The 15,395-nt window shown below is 48.0% G+C and overlaps 1 long non-coding RNA gene across 1 annotated transcript; it reads left to right on the top strand.

Moving 5' to 3' along the window:
* Nucleotides 1-5: 5 nt before the first annotated feature.
* Nucleotides 6-15,062, top strand: LOC122461813. The gene is made up of 3 exons (XR_006284009.1): nt 6-139; nt 7,947-7,953; nt 15,052-15,062. It is a non-coding gene; the product is annotated as an uncharacterized LOC122461813 (long non-coding RNA).
* The last annotated feature ends 333 nt before the right edge of the window (nt 15,063-15,395 follow it).

Here is a 15,395-nt window from a genome sequence, read left to right as displayed (position 1 = left end):
GAGCCAGTCAGTGTAGCGCGCGTGCAGCCCCGGACATCTAAGGGCATCACAGACCTGTTATTGCTCAATCTCGGGTGGCTGAACGCCACTTGTCCCTCTAAGAAGTTGGACGCCACCGCTCGGGGGTCGCATAACTAGTGTACAATCTGGCCTGCAGTCATGGGGCCCCTCACTTACACTGGCGTAAATAAAAGCAGCTCTGTTGCGTTCAGTTGTTACACCAGGGTAAAAAGAAGAGACTCAGTGGCACAGTCTGACGGCAGAGATCAATTCACTGTTTGACTGCCGAGCCCTGTATCCAGCTTGTGGGCGTAGGCAGATGTATGCCACATACGAATGGCTGTTCACCCCTTAGATTGGCAGGGCTTCAGGCTCACTGGCCGGGGACAGGGCAGCGCAGTGCGCTGGAGAAGCTGGCACTTGCCTAGGCCGTCCTGTCCCAGGGAGAAAAAGAGAAAAATCTCTCCTCCAGGGACGGCAGCCTGGCAGCTTCCACAGAAGTGATGTTCACTTTCACTTTCGGTCAGCATGTACAAATCTGAACCGTCGCGCCCCCTCTCAGCTGCAGCTGGCTCACGCTTCAAAACAAGACCGGCTGCTCTCTATGGCAGGGGGCTTATCTACTGATTTAAAAAACACAGTAACTGGGCTATAGGATTGAATAGAGACCTATTTGCCTGCTGTAGAATTTGCTGACTGATATACGCTGGCTACCATACACATATGTTATACTCATAATATGTGTTATCTGAGCAATAGATATTAAGTGTTAAGTATTAAATATTAAGCATAAATATGGCCGTTGTACAGGCCAGATTGGCCTGTACATTTATTATAATCCTGTTCACTTATGCTAAGTGTCCCATAGCTCCTCGCGTTAGCTGTAATAAGCTTTGGCTTAAGTAGATGAGAAAACGGTCAGGATCAGGACACACAATTATTGCCTCATAGCAACAAAGCGGGAGTTACCCGCACAAGCCTACGTACCCCGGTACAGGCCTAGGAGGTGTCGTCACGCCCCTGGTCCCTGAAATGCATGGGTGCCGCACAAAGAGAAGGGGTACACCACGGGACCAGAAAAACAAGGGAAAAAAGCCGATTGGTTGAAATCTAGTTTCAAATGATGCATACGGTACCTTTTCCTTGCAAACACGAAGGGTATAAAATATGGCTTCCGGAGTGTGACTTTGGGGAGCACACCTTCTGTGTAAGGAGACTGTACCATGGCTGCATGGGACGGCTTCTTGGAGACTGGTATTGTACGGAACCTTTTCCCTCTACCATATTAATAAACCTGACTGCGATTGGTTACTCTGTCTCTTAAATAGATTTCATAAGGAACCGAAGGGTGGTGAAGCAACGGACTAGACAATTTATTGACACATTCTAGAGGACGGCTTTAAACAAAGTGCTGTACAAGCACGTCATTCTTTCCTAAATCTATAGGGTTAAAGAGAAATTTCTACAGAACCTGGTTTGTTTCAGCCCCATTCAGTCTATAGGAAATTTCCATCAAGGAGGCCACCAGTCTAGTGTTATTTGCATTACAGTAGTGCCTAGCTCTTGAAGAGGGCCCCTGGGGACTGGGCCCTGTACAAACACAGAGACAACCCCTTCCCCAAAGACCTGATCATCTAAGCAGAATCACCGGGAGGGGCAGGTCACCCCACAAGGGAGTGGCAAACCTGGGAATTGAACCAGGTCTCCTAAGGCCCAGTCCAGTGCTCTATCTACTAGACCCCACTGCCTCTCTGAATAAAAGGTTTTTCACCTTTTTTCTGAGCTCCCCATCCTCTCTTTCCAAAATCAGGTGAGCTATGCTGTTACAGCCTGATCCTGCAGGTCAGTGGGAGCTTTCCCAGTGACTCCAGTACACGGGGGATCAGCCTCCATTCCCCAGTACACCATCCGCTGTCCATCATTAGAAACACTTGCCTCTGACTTGACTGATATCTCAGCTTTCTCGCCTGCAGTTTTTCCATTGACTGCTGTGGGCTTTGGAGCCTACCCCGCTTGGTCTCCTTCAATTGAAGCCATAGCAGTCTCTGTCCAATGACACACTGAGTCGGCCTCATTGTGAGCGAGAAGAGGGGGCACAAGCGTGTACTCATGTGCCCCACTCTGTGTGATTTCCCACTGGACTGTGTTCTGTGCCTGGTGGCCTATTTACCTCTGCTTTATAGATGTTGCTGTGATAGTTAATTAATTCATTCCATGTCTAAATGCTATTATATCGGGGCTCACCAGGCCACTGAGTTCCTGTGGGAAATTGACCAGACTCCTCAAATTGTAGAGAATAATCAGGGTGGTCTGAGGTAAGTTCCTTCCCGCTCTCTCTTTGGGCAGGAGGAGAAAACATCCCTGGCTTTAATTGCTCTGGCTGGCTGGTGATGAGAAACAGCCCCCACTCATTATTAGAGGGCGTGAGATCTAAACAAGAATGAGCTCTGAGTGCAGGCACCTGGGAGAGGAGGAGGCAGAGTCTTATAAATACTCTATTGGGTTACCTTAGGAAAGGAGAAGATGGGATAGAGATGGGAGCAGTGGTGAAGCTAGCAAAGGGATTTCTGGGGGATGGCAGTAGCTAGGAGATTTCTCTAGCATCATGGATGTGAGAAATAGACAAGAACTTCTAGGTCCCACCTAGTCCCAAGCCAGAGTTGTTCCCTACAGTATAGTCTTCCCTGTTTTCTCCCTGTCTAGTTTTTTTTTGTCATTTCCCTTGGGAGGCCCTTATTCAGCCCAATATATCTCCCTGAAGGAAACATTCCTTGATATTAAGTTTTCATTTTTCCTTTGCTCAGTTTCATCCTATTTCACTTCGATAGACCCCCTTTCCCACAGCTCACTCTAAACAATTTTCCCCTCCATGCTGTTTACACCTTTCCAATTCTAGCAGAAAAGGCTCATGGTCTGAGGCTTTCTGCACTAGAATTCTCTGCTGAGCTTTGATCTGCATATTTAACCTTATGGCTGGCACAGTGGAGTTCTTGCATTCACTGGGCATGTTGCCTGTGACATATCACCAAGGAAAGTCTTGCTTTCCTCCAACAGCAGATCAATTTGCCACCCCAAACAAACATCTATGTCTGGGGAGACCTTTCTTGAACTTTTCACCACAGAACAAAATACTTTGTTCCATCATGCAACCAGCCACAAAATAATCCTAATCTAATGTATTGCAAATCTCTTGTCAGTTCTTAGAATTTCAGAGTAGAGGGATGAGTCTTAAATCATGTAAATCCATAATAAAGTTCATTAACTTATTTGATTCTCTTTCTACTACCACTGCTAAAGTTTAGCAGCTTTAAATGATAGAGTTAAACTGCAGATAGGTGCAATTAATTTGAGGTCTTTGTCTGAAAAGCATGATATAAATGCTAAGCTAGATATAGGGGAGGGATTCAATCTGTTCATATAACATATCCTTTTAGAGGACTATTACTACTTATTTGTATTGCCATAGTGCCTAGCGGCCCTATGCGCAAGGTGCTGTACAAACACAGAACCCAATGAAAATTCCATCCTGTTACATGGTTCCAACAAATATTTTTACCAGTCTTAGCTCCCAAATCAAGTCTCATCCTCCAAAGAACAAATCTGAAATCCTTGATGATTGTGATCTAAAGTGTGGCAAATGGCCTGCTTCGACGACGTGGAAAGTCACAGCTGTCTGAAAGAGCTTACAGAGGGAATGTCGGATGCAACCCTGGGAGGTGGAGTGGGGGGAACAAACAGAGTGGAGGGGATGGTGCAAAGAAGCGTATCAGCAATACAACAATAGGGTGGCTATTATTGTGCTAGGCTCTGTGCATACACATAGAAAGAGACAGTCCCAGATCCCCAAAGCTTGCAATCTAAATAGATGAGAGAAGACAGGGTGGGGAAAAGACTGTCGAATTCTCCCCATTTTACAAAGGGGGAACTGAGACCCAGATAGGTTTCACAGGCAGTCAGCGGCAGAGCTATTCCATTCCCTTCTCTGGAGATCCTCACACTGCACTCACCAGCGTAGCATCTGAGCACCATCCATGAAGCCATGTGACTCGTATGAAGCCATGTGACTCGCATCTGCCACCATGTTTGTTCTCGCGGCCTCTCCCCAGGGGGAGGTGGGTGTGCAGTGGAGCATTTTGTTTTGGATTTTTGAAGACTATCTACCTAGGCTCTATGTTTGTTAGAGAAGGCAGATCAAAGAAATGCATCTTGCACCTAGAGTGAAAGGTGAGCAGATTTACGGGTGCTGAGTTCCTGCGGGAGTTCATTCCATCGTCTTGGGCTGGCCTCCGAGAAAGCTGTCTCCTACACACATCAGGGAATTGAAGCTGGAGTTTCTGATCCCCCAGTCCAGTGCCTTAACCACACAGGGTCACCCTTTCATGCAGGCATCCGCACAGGGTGGTGCAGTCTGGGTATTTATATATCAATACAGAGATATAGCCACAGGATGGATTATGGTAAATATTGTTGGCTCTCTAGAATTGCAGATGGAATCAGGCCTCAGGGAAGATATTCTGGACTGACATAATTATAAATGAAATCAGAACCTGGCTTGATATTGATGCAGGCTCATCTCTGTTTTCCTGCTCAGGCCACACCCTCAAATAATTATTAATTTTTAGCCCCACCCAGAAAGTGGAAAGACCAAAAAAGCAGGAGCAGCAGCATGGAGCTCTCCGACTCGTGTGGGGCAGGAAAGTCATTATTCTTCCATTGAAGCCTGTTGAATCTTTTCTCGGCTTAACGCCATGGGTGGCTGGAGTTTTAGCTTCCCTTGGGTGTTTAAAAACCCTCAGAAGCCATTTATTGTCTACCTGTGTCTTCACCAGCAACAGCAGCCCATGATCACAGCTTTATTGAATGATAGTCAGCAAATAAGATATAATCAGCAAAAAAACCCCTCCGTTTTACCCTTTGATCCACCCAGTGGCGCAGCTCGGAGTGGAAATTTGGGGGGTGGCTGGGCAATGACAGACGGTGCTAGCTCAGCTTCTCCCCTGCCGCCACGCCCGCTTGCTAGCCCTGGGGCCCCCAGACACAGGGCTTCACCTGCCGAGCTGGGCACGCGCATGGGGTGGCTCAGAACTTGGCCAGGCAGAGCGGCCAGAGTGTGGCTTCCTGAAGGGCAGGCACAGAGCATTTCAGGAGCCTGAGTGATGCTCCGGGCCGCTGTGGCAGCACCGCCCCCCTGCTCAGATTTGGGTGGGCCCGGATGCTAAGTGGGTGGGCGGCGCCCCACCCAGGCCCACCCGTAACTATGCCCCTGGAGCCAGCTAGATGCCCCAAGGTACAGTGTAATTAAATTCACTGATCAGCTATAGAAACCCAGTCAACAAGGGAGTTCCAGAGATAACCAATGAAGCCAATCACCTCGCCAGAACCAATTATATACATTGCTTTCTTCTTATATCCAGAGTCAGGTGTTTTGTGGAGAGTGGCTGATCATCAGAGAAAAGAAGACGAAGGGCAAGATTTAAAACCTAAGCTAGACTATTATCTCATTGTATCCACCTGCTGCCTGTAGACCTACACGTAGATGGCAAGCTCCTTGGGGCAAGGACTGTCTCTGTGTTATATGCTTGTACAGCACCTAGCACAATAGGGCCATGGCCTGTAGCTGCTACTGTATACAAATAATGATGATGATGATGATAGGTATTATTACATATTACACAGGGCTGGTAAGAGCCATAGTCTGTTACAGAGCATTGAATCCTCTTGAAGAAGAGTCCATCCTTATGCCGCTTTCTTAAAATCAGCTCAGGATGGTTCATTTCTTTTCCTGCCAGGAAAGCCTCAGTTGACAGATGCTATAGTATTAGTATTTATTATTTATTATTAAATGTTTTGTTTTCAAGAGCAGGACATAGGTAGAGGTAAAAGGACTACACTTTGCATGTGTGTTTGTTTGCATGCAGCCTAGATAGAGGCCACGTCCGCAAAGCTCAGATCCAACCGTACACTTCCTCACGGCTGACTCGGTGGGCAGACAACAGACCTCACTTGCAAAGCTCAAGCCAGAGCCTAGACACGCAGATGCCTCTGTGTGGAGTTCAGTATAAACATCTAAACAGGTCAATCTGGATGTGGATCCATGTTCCAGCTTCACCAGTGTTTGGGTGGTGTTCGGGTTCAGCGTTCTGGTTCTGGCTCACCTCACAACACATGCATCGGAGCTACAGACTTAGAAAACCACATTCCAAACTGTTGGAATACAGGGCTCAGCTGGCCTACCTCAGGGTCACTCCACGGCAGCTTGAAGTCAGTGGACTCTTCTGCGGATCTGGTTGCAAACTGGTTAAACCTGCAACAGGCTATCAGCAAATGCAAGTGTAATCCTGAAGTGACCGTAAAGAACCCATATCACTCCTACAAACAGACAATGACACCTGAAAGCTATCAAGCTTTCCTTCTATTTGAGCTGAGAGCTGTATATATGTTCTTGTAGGGCATCTGGGAGTGTTTATGAAATGAGGTGCTAACCAGGCATTTACAGTCCTGTGATAATTTTGGGGCATCATAAAGGAACAAATTATTTATCTGTTGAATAGACCGTGCGGGGGGTGGGGTGGGGGGAAGGGGAGACAGGAATCACAGATACATTTTTGTTTTATCTTCTCCCATGTTTTTAATGGTTCTCCTACAGCTGTTACTTTGGAACGGTCCTTTACCTCCGCAGTCGTCTGAAATGATTTTCCAATTAGCCAAACTTTTAGGTTGGCTCCCTTGAGTTCTACACAGAGCTTGTTGCAGGAGACGTTAATTTGCAGAGTGCTTGTCATTTCCAGCCTTCTAACTCCTCGTGTTAACTATCCCTCCCTGCTACAAGCCCCAAAACAACCCACTGCAGCAACCTGCGCACATCCAGCTAGATGCCAAAGGGCATATTTACCTTGTGCCCAGTGAAATGCCGGAGAGCTCATGACAACAATTACAGCAGCCATGAGCTGCTAAGGACAAGGGGGCCTGATTCCTCAATACTCAGCATGCGTACCACTGTAAAGTACTACCAGATCAGAACCACGGCGTTTCATCCCTGCATTGCAGTGGTGTAAATGAACGAGCACGGTTCATGCTAAGGGTGGTTTGGGCCCAGGATCCTTTGCTGACTTAGATCATGGCCTAACACCCACGTGTGGCCTGTGGGAATTCCTGAGGGCTCAGTGGTCTGTGCAAATCTATTCGCAGGTTCAGGGCGCAAGGGCTTCAGCTTTAACGGAAGAGACAAAATTTGACGACTTGGGTCCCACTTCCCCCATTAGATCAGTGATTCATTTGTAAAGGGGTGGAGGTAGTCAGGGAGAACTAACATCCCCGGCCATAAACATTCAGCATCTTCTCTTCCTGTGAGCTTAGTTTGTCCCATTCTGTGATGACCTAGATCCATGTTATAACGTTCTATTCTGCAGCCTGGAGGCCTTTGGGTGGCTTCTGTCATGTACCCAGATGTCCACCGTGTGACTGCTTTTTCCAGGCCAGAGCTAATGGGGAGACACCATCAGCCCCAGAAAGAACTACAGGGTCGTCTATGTCCTGCAGCCTCAGTAACGACTGGATGTCTTTCTACCAGATCTGCTCTTGCTCAGCCCGAAGTTACAAGCCGGAGGCGAGGATCACTGGGTGAAATTTTCTGGCCTGTCACATCAGGCTAAATTATCCTAACAGTCCCTTCTGGCCTGAACATCGATGAAAATCCCCTGCTGTTCCCGTGCTGGGCTCCTGCTGAGCAGAGATTGACAATGCTGCTAAATTCTCTGCTCTTTTTGTTCACTAGGGACTAATCTGAGCCCACTGCCTTGCCTTGCCTTCACGTTCCCTCCAGTCACGTTTCAACTCACGTCTTCCACAAAGCCCACGGGGGACCTCTCCGTCTCGAATCGGTTTTACATGGGAGGCACTCCAATGCTATGGTGTTGGGTGGCAGTAGAGAACCCGGAGGTAGGTAGTAGCTAGGTCTCCATAGCAAAAAGCCATGCTCTAACCCACGCAGGCTTCCCTCTGCAAAAAAAATCTGGCAGCTCCAGCTGCCTACATGGGCAGTGGGTGAACCCCCCCGCCCTTTGGGGAGGCTAGTCCCCTGAGCCCACCCCTTCCACTTGAGGCCCCACCCCGACCCCCACTGCAGCCAGAGGAGCCCCAGCTGAACCACTCCACGTCCTGGGCCGCTGGCTGGCTTGAGCATCGGCCCGACCCCTGTGCTGGCCCAAGCTGCCCCTGGCCGCCGGCCGGCCAAGTCCTGAGCTCCAGGCTGCCTTCCGGAGCTGAGTCCCTGCTCAAAGGGGAAGTGAGGGCAGGGCCTAGAGGCAGAGCGTGGATGGGACTATGGCCTGGGTGCCTCCCCATGCCTATTGTACCCTTTGCCCATGACTGACTAGCTGCACGCTATCTAGCTGATGTATGTGCATTCGTTTCTCTCCTTGCGATGCACCGAGGGAGGGTCCCTTTAGAGATGGCCAGCTGGGACCAATATGTTGCAGCAATGGAGGGTGGCAGTAGGTCACCTGCTTTGTGCTCTGATTTGAACAAAGCTTAAATGAGCTCCTGGTTGTCAGCAGATTGACTCTACCGTAGGCCTCTGTTTGACTGGGGAATCTCCCAGTTTACTGCTGTCAAACATTAAGATGAATAGTGGCAACCCAAGAGAGAATCACTAGATTTTAGTCCTTCGAAAGCCAGTGCTGGGACTCTGCACAGGGCAGAATCTCGCCGAGCAGCCGCTCAGCACGAATGTGCATGCAGACAAGGCTAGAAGCTAAACCATCTTGACGCAATCTGCAGTTGTCATTATTTTCAGAGCCAGCTGCAGCTCCTTCTTTGGGGCTCTGCTGAACTACCCGAGTGAGAAACTTAGTCTGGCCTCCTCCCACGGTTCATATTTGTTTGGCAGTCCGTAGGTGGGAATCTCTTTGGTGCTATTCCACTCGCATCACTGCAGCGAGGAAATCTGCAGCTGCTGCTGGGTGCCAGGTAGACTTTCCCGGTCAAACGGGGCTGGGTAGCACCAGGAACAGCTTGATGCGCAAGTGACATTCCTCTGCCCAAGTACATGACTCATGACATTAAGCTGAGCTGATTTAAGCACCGGCATGTCAACACCCCGGCTCCCTACGGGAGACTGCAGGTGGAATACACCTACATCTATGTTCAATGGGGAAAGCTGCCTTATAAACTTCCATACAGCCAGGATAGTACAGACTCACTCCTGGCCTGAGGAGTTTACAATCTAAGGGCTCAGTTGTGTCATTAAGAAACAATCCCAACAAGCAATGAGACAGTAATCCCCCCACCGCCCCCGCCTCCACTGGGAGCTCTGGAGAGCCCCACACCTTATCAAATGTGTGTCCCGTGGTTGTTTAGTACAGCAGTAATTATCATAGTGTGTCTGGATCAAACCACAGCCTATCTTGCATACCTGGTAATATCTGAAGCAATGTAAGAGGTGCAGAAAATACCACAGGGGCAGGTCCAGGAGGTGAAGGACACAGTATGTTGCAGCTCTGACTGTAACAATTTTATTGTTATCTGATAAAGGTACCCAATTTAGGCTCAGGACAGGTTGATCCAAAGCCCACTGAAGTCAGTGGGTGTCTTTCCATATGTTTCAATGGGCTCAAAGAATCATTTGGAGCATCGGCTTTTTCTAACAGAAGCATATTCCACATTGTTGCAGGTGTGTGATTGCAGCTATGGGTGGATGCACCCTCCATTTCTGAATAAAGATTTGCAAAGATTGTTTAACATTTATATGGTGGCAGCAGATAGCATCTACAGGCCATCCAGGTCAGAGTCCCAGTGTGCTGGGTGCTGTCCAAATATATAGTAAATGACAGCGCCTGTTCAATTAACCTTCATGGAACCTAGAGGGAGGGGAACAGGTTGCAGGAGGGAAGAGTTTGGAGAATGCACCAGGAAGTCAGTCTGTGTGCACATGGCTGGAATGCTAGCTGCATCTGCAGCATGTCTGTAAATAGGTATCAATAAAGAGCCAGTTTAGTTTTTTAAGCATGGAGTCTTCTCAGGTTATTACCAGGCTTGTGGGTACATGCAACACGTGTCCCTGCTGCATTCCAGCATTGAGCATGTGCTTCTTGGGCTTAGTGAGGTGTTTTCCAACCTCTGTTTGGCTTTTTTGGATGCACTCCTGGCAATGTGCGTTCATGACCTGTATCTCAAACCCACTGGAATCTATGTATTGAAATTTTCCCCTGGTCAGTTACCATGTGTAATTGACATGATGTATAGCTCAGTTTGATATTGAACAGAACCCTGGTGCTGTCTGAGATCTACCTTTTTTTAAGCTTTGTTCAGATGGAAAATTAAATGGTTTTTGAAATAATAAATGTCTACCCTGGAGAGAAATACTTGACTTCTCTGTCGGGGTAGCAATGCTGAACTCCTGTCGAGCAAGGAGTAATTAAAGTAATTGAAAAGTTTGTATTACTTTTTGAGCCAATTTCTCTTGCCTTATGTAGTGTCACAAATGCACTGGGTTCTGGCAAAGCCACTCTTGCTCTCAGACAGGGTGACAAGCCTTGCTTTAGAAACACCACACAATTGAAACCAGCGGCCTGGTTCTCCACAGCTTTGCACCTTGTACAATCACTGCTGGGCTAAGTTAGTGCGAAGTGGGAGAGCCACTCAGTCTGCACAGATATAAATGACCACACCAAGTGCAAGGCAGGAGAGAATTAGGCCCCATGTCTTCGGTTAGCCTTGGCCAACCAGTTAAGGAACATCTGGAGTCAGACAGATGACTCTGTGAAATATGGACCTTAGCACCTGCCCCAGCCATATCCTGCTCGACTTATTCATGTTACTGAGTTTACCACTGACCTCACTGAATGAATGGAAGGAGAAGGGCAACCAGGATTTGGCTCTTTTTCTGTTCCATGCATGTCTCCTTGCAGACAAACAGCAGTTTGACCGCTCTCATGCCTGTAAAGGGAGAGCTGGACTCTGTTCCCCCTTACGATTCACCCCTCTTTCCCCCTAGGTTATGGGTGAAGAGTCTTTCACGCTAGTTGATGATGTGAGATGCCAAAATAGCACAGTGGGGTTTTCAGAGCCAAGCTAGAACCAGGCAGTCAGGGTCAGACCTGAATGTGAAACTCATTCTCACAGGGTGGCTGGCCTGAAATTAGTCCCTGTGCCAGAGCGGGGGCTCCCAGCTGAGCCAACGAATGGGATGGAGGACCGCATCTGAAGCGTGAAGCTCTCCTGCTGTGGGCCTTGGAGAAGGGAGATGAGGCTGGGTGAGGAGACCTAGCTGAAGGTTTTGTTCTTCCTTTGGGAGGCCTCGCATCTTCTTCCCCTGCTCAGACACCAGAAAGGGATGGCACCTCAGGAATGAGGGGCTGTGCCCAGCTTACGGCCGGGGGGGAGGGGAGGGAAGATGTGTTTTTGTGCTTGTGTTTGGAACTCTGTGCTCCCAAAGGAACCAGCCCCTAGGAAGGGCTGTGAGTGGGTGAACAACACTGTGTGGAGTTTTGTTTAAGGAGCCCTGAAGAAGGGGCAGGGCTCTGCAGAGGGCAGCCCTGGCTACAAGGGGCCGCTCGGGTGATGGCCACGCCATATTGCACTCACCAGTAGAGTAGGGTGGGGTATGCCGCCAGGAAATCATTTTTATCCTGTAGGGTTTTTCTAACCATCACCAAACTTCTAGCTCAGGGCCTGGATTTGGCCATGTTCAGCTCATGCTGGAACAAATTGCCCCCTGAGCAAGCAGCCTGGGTGCAGGGGCTCTCTGGGTGGACCAGGGCCCTGGAATCCTATCTCCCAAGCCATGGAGCAACCGTGTGGCCATTACCACAGCCCCTGTGCTGCAGCTCTGTGCCCGGGACTGGCCAGAGAATCACAGACCCCTGGCCATGCTCTTGTTCTTCTTCCATGAGCCCCTCGAGGCTGGCAGGGAAAGGGCTGTTGCAGAACACTGAACTCTGGTGGACGGGAAGCATGGAATCTCCTAGGTGGCATCTTGGACACTGCTTCCCCTTGTACAAAGGAGCCAGGGTAAATCACCCAGATTTAGAACGGTTTCAGAGTAGCAGCCGTGTTAGTCTGTATTCGCAAAAACACAAGTACTCCTTTTCTTTTTGCAGATTTAGAACCTTTCTCACCCATTTGATGGCATTTTCCCCAGCCAAAGAGGTTGTTTCAGACAGGATCGCTTTGTAAAGCCTCGTTAACAGACAAATGCATTACAGGGGCCCAAGGACTGGAAGTTCAAGGTAGATACATTTAAACTGGAAATCAGATGCAAAATTTAACAGTGAAGGTAATTAACCATTGGAACAACTTACCCAGGGAGGCAGGGGGGATTCTTCACCACTTTAACTCATAAATCGATTGAAGACTGAAAAGCTCTGCTCTAGCTCAATCAGAAGCTGTTGGGCTGGATGCAGGAATCACGAGCTGAAATTCTCTGGCCTGTTCGAAGCCAGAGGTCAGATTAGAAAATCACAGATTAGAAGAGCACAGATTAGAGGTCTCTTCTGGCCTTGGGTTCTATGAAAACCATAGGAAGATAAAAGGAAGGAGACAATCAAAAGGAAAAATCAGACATTTCAACATCTCTCTCGTACCTGGTCACCTTGTGGACTTTCACAAGTGGCAGTCAGGGTTTTCTTTTTTTTTTTTTTAAATATAATAAATGCAAATAAAATGAAGGTTTGACATGTTTTTTTTTTTAAAAGCTCTCAAATAATTACAGCACTCAGAGTGAACAGGCTCTTCACACTTGATTAGCTAATATGTATTACGACTCCATTAAAACACGGTGGCACTTCTGCCATTTTCCGTATTTCGAAACATTCAAAAGCAGGGTGGTCATGTCATCGGCGCTAATTGCCAGAAAAACAGAAATGAACCTCCTAAAAGGAAATCATTTTATAGCCGTAATTTGATTAATTAGGAAAGCTCATTGTTTCCATTTTAGGCAGGCAGTAAAACCCAAGTAAAGTTAATATTTATTAATCTTAATGCACAGGCCAGATAATTACATCTCCTAGTGCAGCTGCAATGCCAAGTCCCTCTTGCGGGATGTTTGCGCACCCTTTGGGTAAACAGGAAAGAGAGGAGAGTTCACCGCTAATTAGAAAGACACCAGTCCCTTCCCAATGGGCTGCTGATTTTAATCTCATGCGCAGAACTATATGCAAATGAACTGGGGCAGGGGAGCAGGAGGTTCACAGCTAACTATCATTTTACAATGAGCAGGAAATAGGAGTGGGTGAACAGATAGGGAAGAAACGGTGACACAAATGTGTACCGCTGCTTTGCTCATTTTCCATGCTGAAATCTTTTTAAGGAGATCCATTCTATTTACTCTCCCCGTCCTCTTGGCCGCCGGTTCGAATGGAGCTCCGAGGACGAGAGTGTTTGAAAGCCGATCCATGTAATGGCTCATTTGAAATGAGTCTGTAGTTTTCACAACTCCACCAGCTTCACCACAGCTAGCCCTAGTGGGATTCCTTGTTGACAGCTGTGATTCAGGGGTCAGGGAAGAAATAGGCCCTGGAGACAGAGCAATCCTCTCGCCTGGGTTTGATGCTCTTCCATGGGGATGTCTGCATTGCCAGTGCCTGAGAGGCATGTGGCTGGACATGAGGACTTCAGTCTCCAAAAGGAAACGATACAGACAAGTTGCTTTATGAGGAGAGGAGGAAAATTAGCTGGAGTGAGAGCGTGTGGGGCTGCCTTTCTACCGTCAGCTCATTATAAAGAACATGTGTCCACAGCCGCTTGGCGGCTACTGTTAATTTGAACCAAGATATTAAAACCTGTAATTGCCCCTATTTTAAATAAATCTCCACTGTCTGGATTATTGTATTTTTAATTAGTGTGGCTCCGTCTACTGTTTTTATCACGCTGATGGATTTGTTTATGCTATATTTATTTATAATTCATTGATCTCCCTGACCCTGCTTTCTCCTGATGTCTGTGTTTGGGGCATACTCCAGCCGCTAAGCAGGAGCTTGCCCTGAGTAAAGAGCCAGTGAAAGCTGTCGGGCCAGATCATTCCCTTGAGAGCTGTGTGGAGAGGACCCTGGAATATGTATTTCCCCATCCCCATGCAGACAGCAGCTCTGGGGCTTTGTTCTCCCTCCTCCCCAAAGCCATGAGGAGGGCTGCCAGTGGAGTGGCTAGGCTGAATAATCCTGCACCACCACCCATTATGCCCAATGCAAACACAAGAAGAAAATTCATTTACTATGATTTTCCTGAGTAGCCCCTACCGTGCTGGGGAAATCCCTTAAAGTGGGCTCTCCTTGGGAGGCATTGAGCCTTCATCCACATCCCCTGAGGTCCAGGGATCTGTGTGATGCATAGGCAGGACTCTGAATCTCCGACATGGTGGGGAGACTCACAGACTCATAGACTTCAAAACCAAAGGGGACCATTGTGATCATCTAGTCTGACCTCCGGCACATCCACAGGCCACAGAAACTCACCCACCGACTGCTGTAACAGACCCCTAACCTCTGGCTGAGCGACTAACATCCTCAAATCATGGTTTAAAGACTTCAAGTTACAGAGAATCCACCATTCACACTAGTGTAAACCTGCAAGTGACCCGTGCTGCAGAGAAACCCCCCCCAGCGCCTCGGCCAGTCTGACCCTGGGGAAAATTCCTTCCCAACCCGTAACATGGTGATCAGTTAGACACTGAGCCTGTATGCAGGATCCACCAGCCAGACACCTGGGAAAGAACTGTAGTAAGAACCTTCCCCATCTAGTGTCCTTCCTCCGGCCGTTGGAGATATTTGCTGCTAGCGGTCACAGATCAGCTATATGCCAGTGTAGGCGGTCCCATCTCATCACTGACCCACTCTTCCAACAGAAGAATGCAGAGGAATTTCCTTCTTTGGACTGAAAGAGAGGAAGTTCTATTTGATTTGCTTGCTTTGACTCTGAGTTAGCAGCTGGAAAAACACAAAAACACGAATAGTGCAGGAGGCAGAATTCAAAAAATGTGGACTGGCATGAAGCACGACCACAACCAGCCCACAGTTTATTGATCATACAAGTGATGAGGCTGAACCATTACCCCAGATCGAAAGAGCCCCCAAATCTCTGGAAGTTCAGATCCACATCCAGATTCCTATCTCTCTAGTGGACAAAACCAAACCTGTATTGCATTAGGAAGCCGAGGCCGGGATCAGGATCGGATTTTGTTGCTTGGGACCAGTGTCTCTATTACATGCCATCGTATGACTGATCCTAGGCTAGTTTATAAGAAACAAGCAACATTTTTGATGAGACACCAGTGTGAGAATCAAAGTCAGACATGGAATATAACCACACAACACTGACAAACAGCAGAAAACATCTTTGCAAGAGATCTAAACAATGAAGATTTCCTTTTGTAACTTACATTTTAAATTGGCAAGCCAAAT

This window comes from Chelonia mydas, chromosome 9, assembly GCF_015237465.2.
Source record: "Chelonia mydas isolate rCheMyd1 chromosome 9, rCheMyd1.pri.v2, whole genome shotgun sequence".
Taxonomy (NCBI): Eukaryota; Metazoa; Chordata; order Testudines; family Cheloniidae; genus Chelonia; species Chelonia mydas.
Note: the sequence above shows the minus strand (reverse complement) of the source record. Positions and strands in the feature narration are given on the sequence as shown.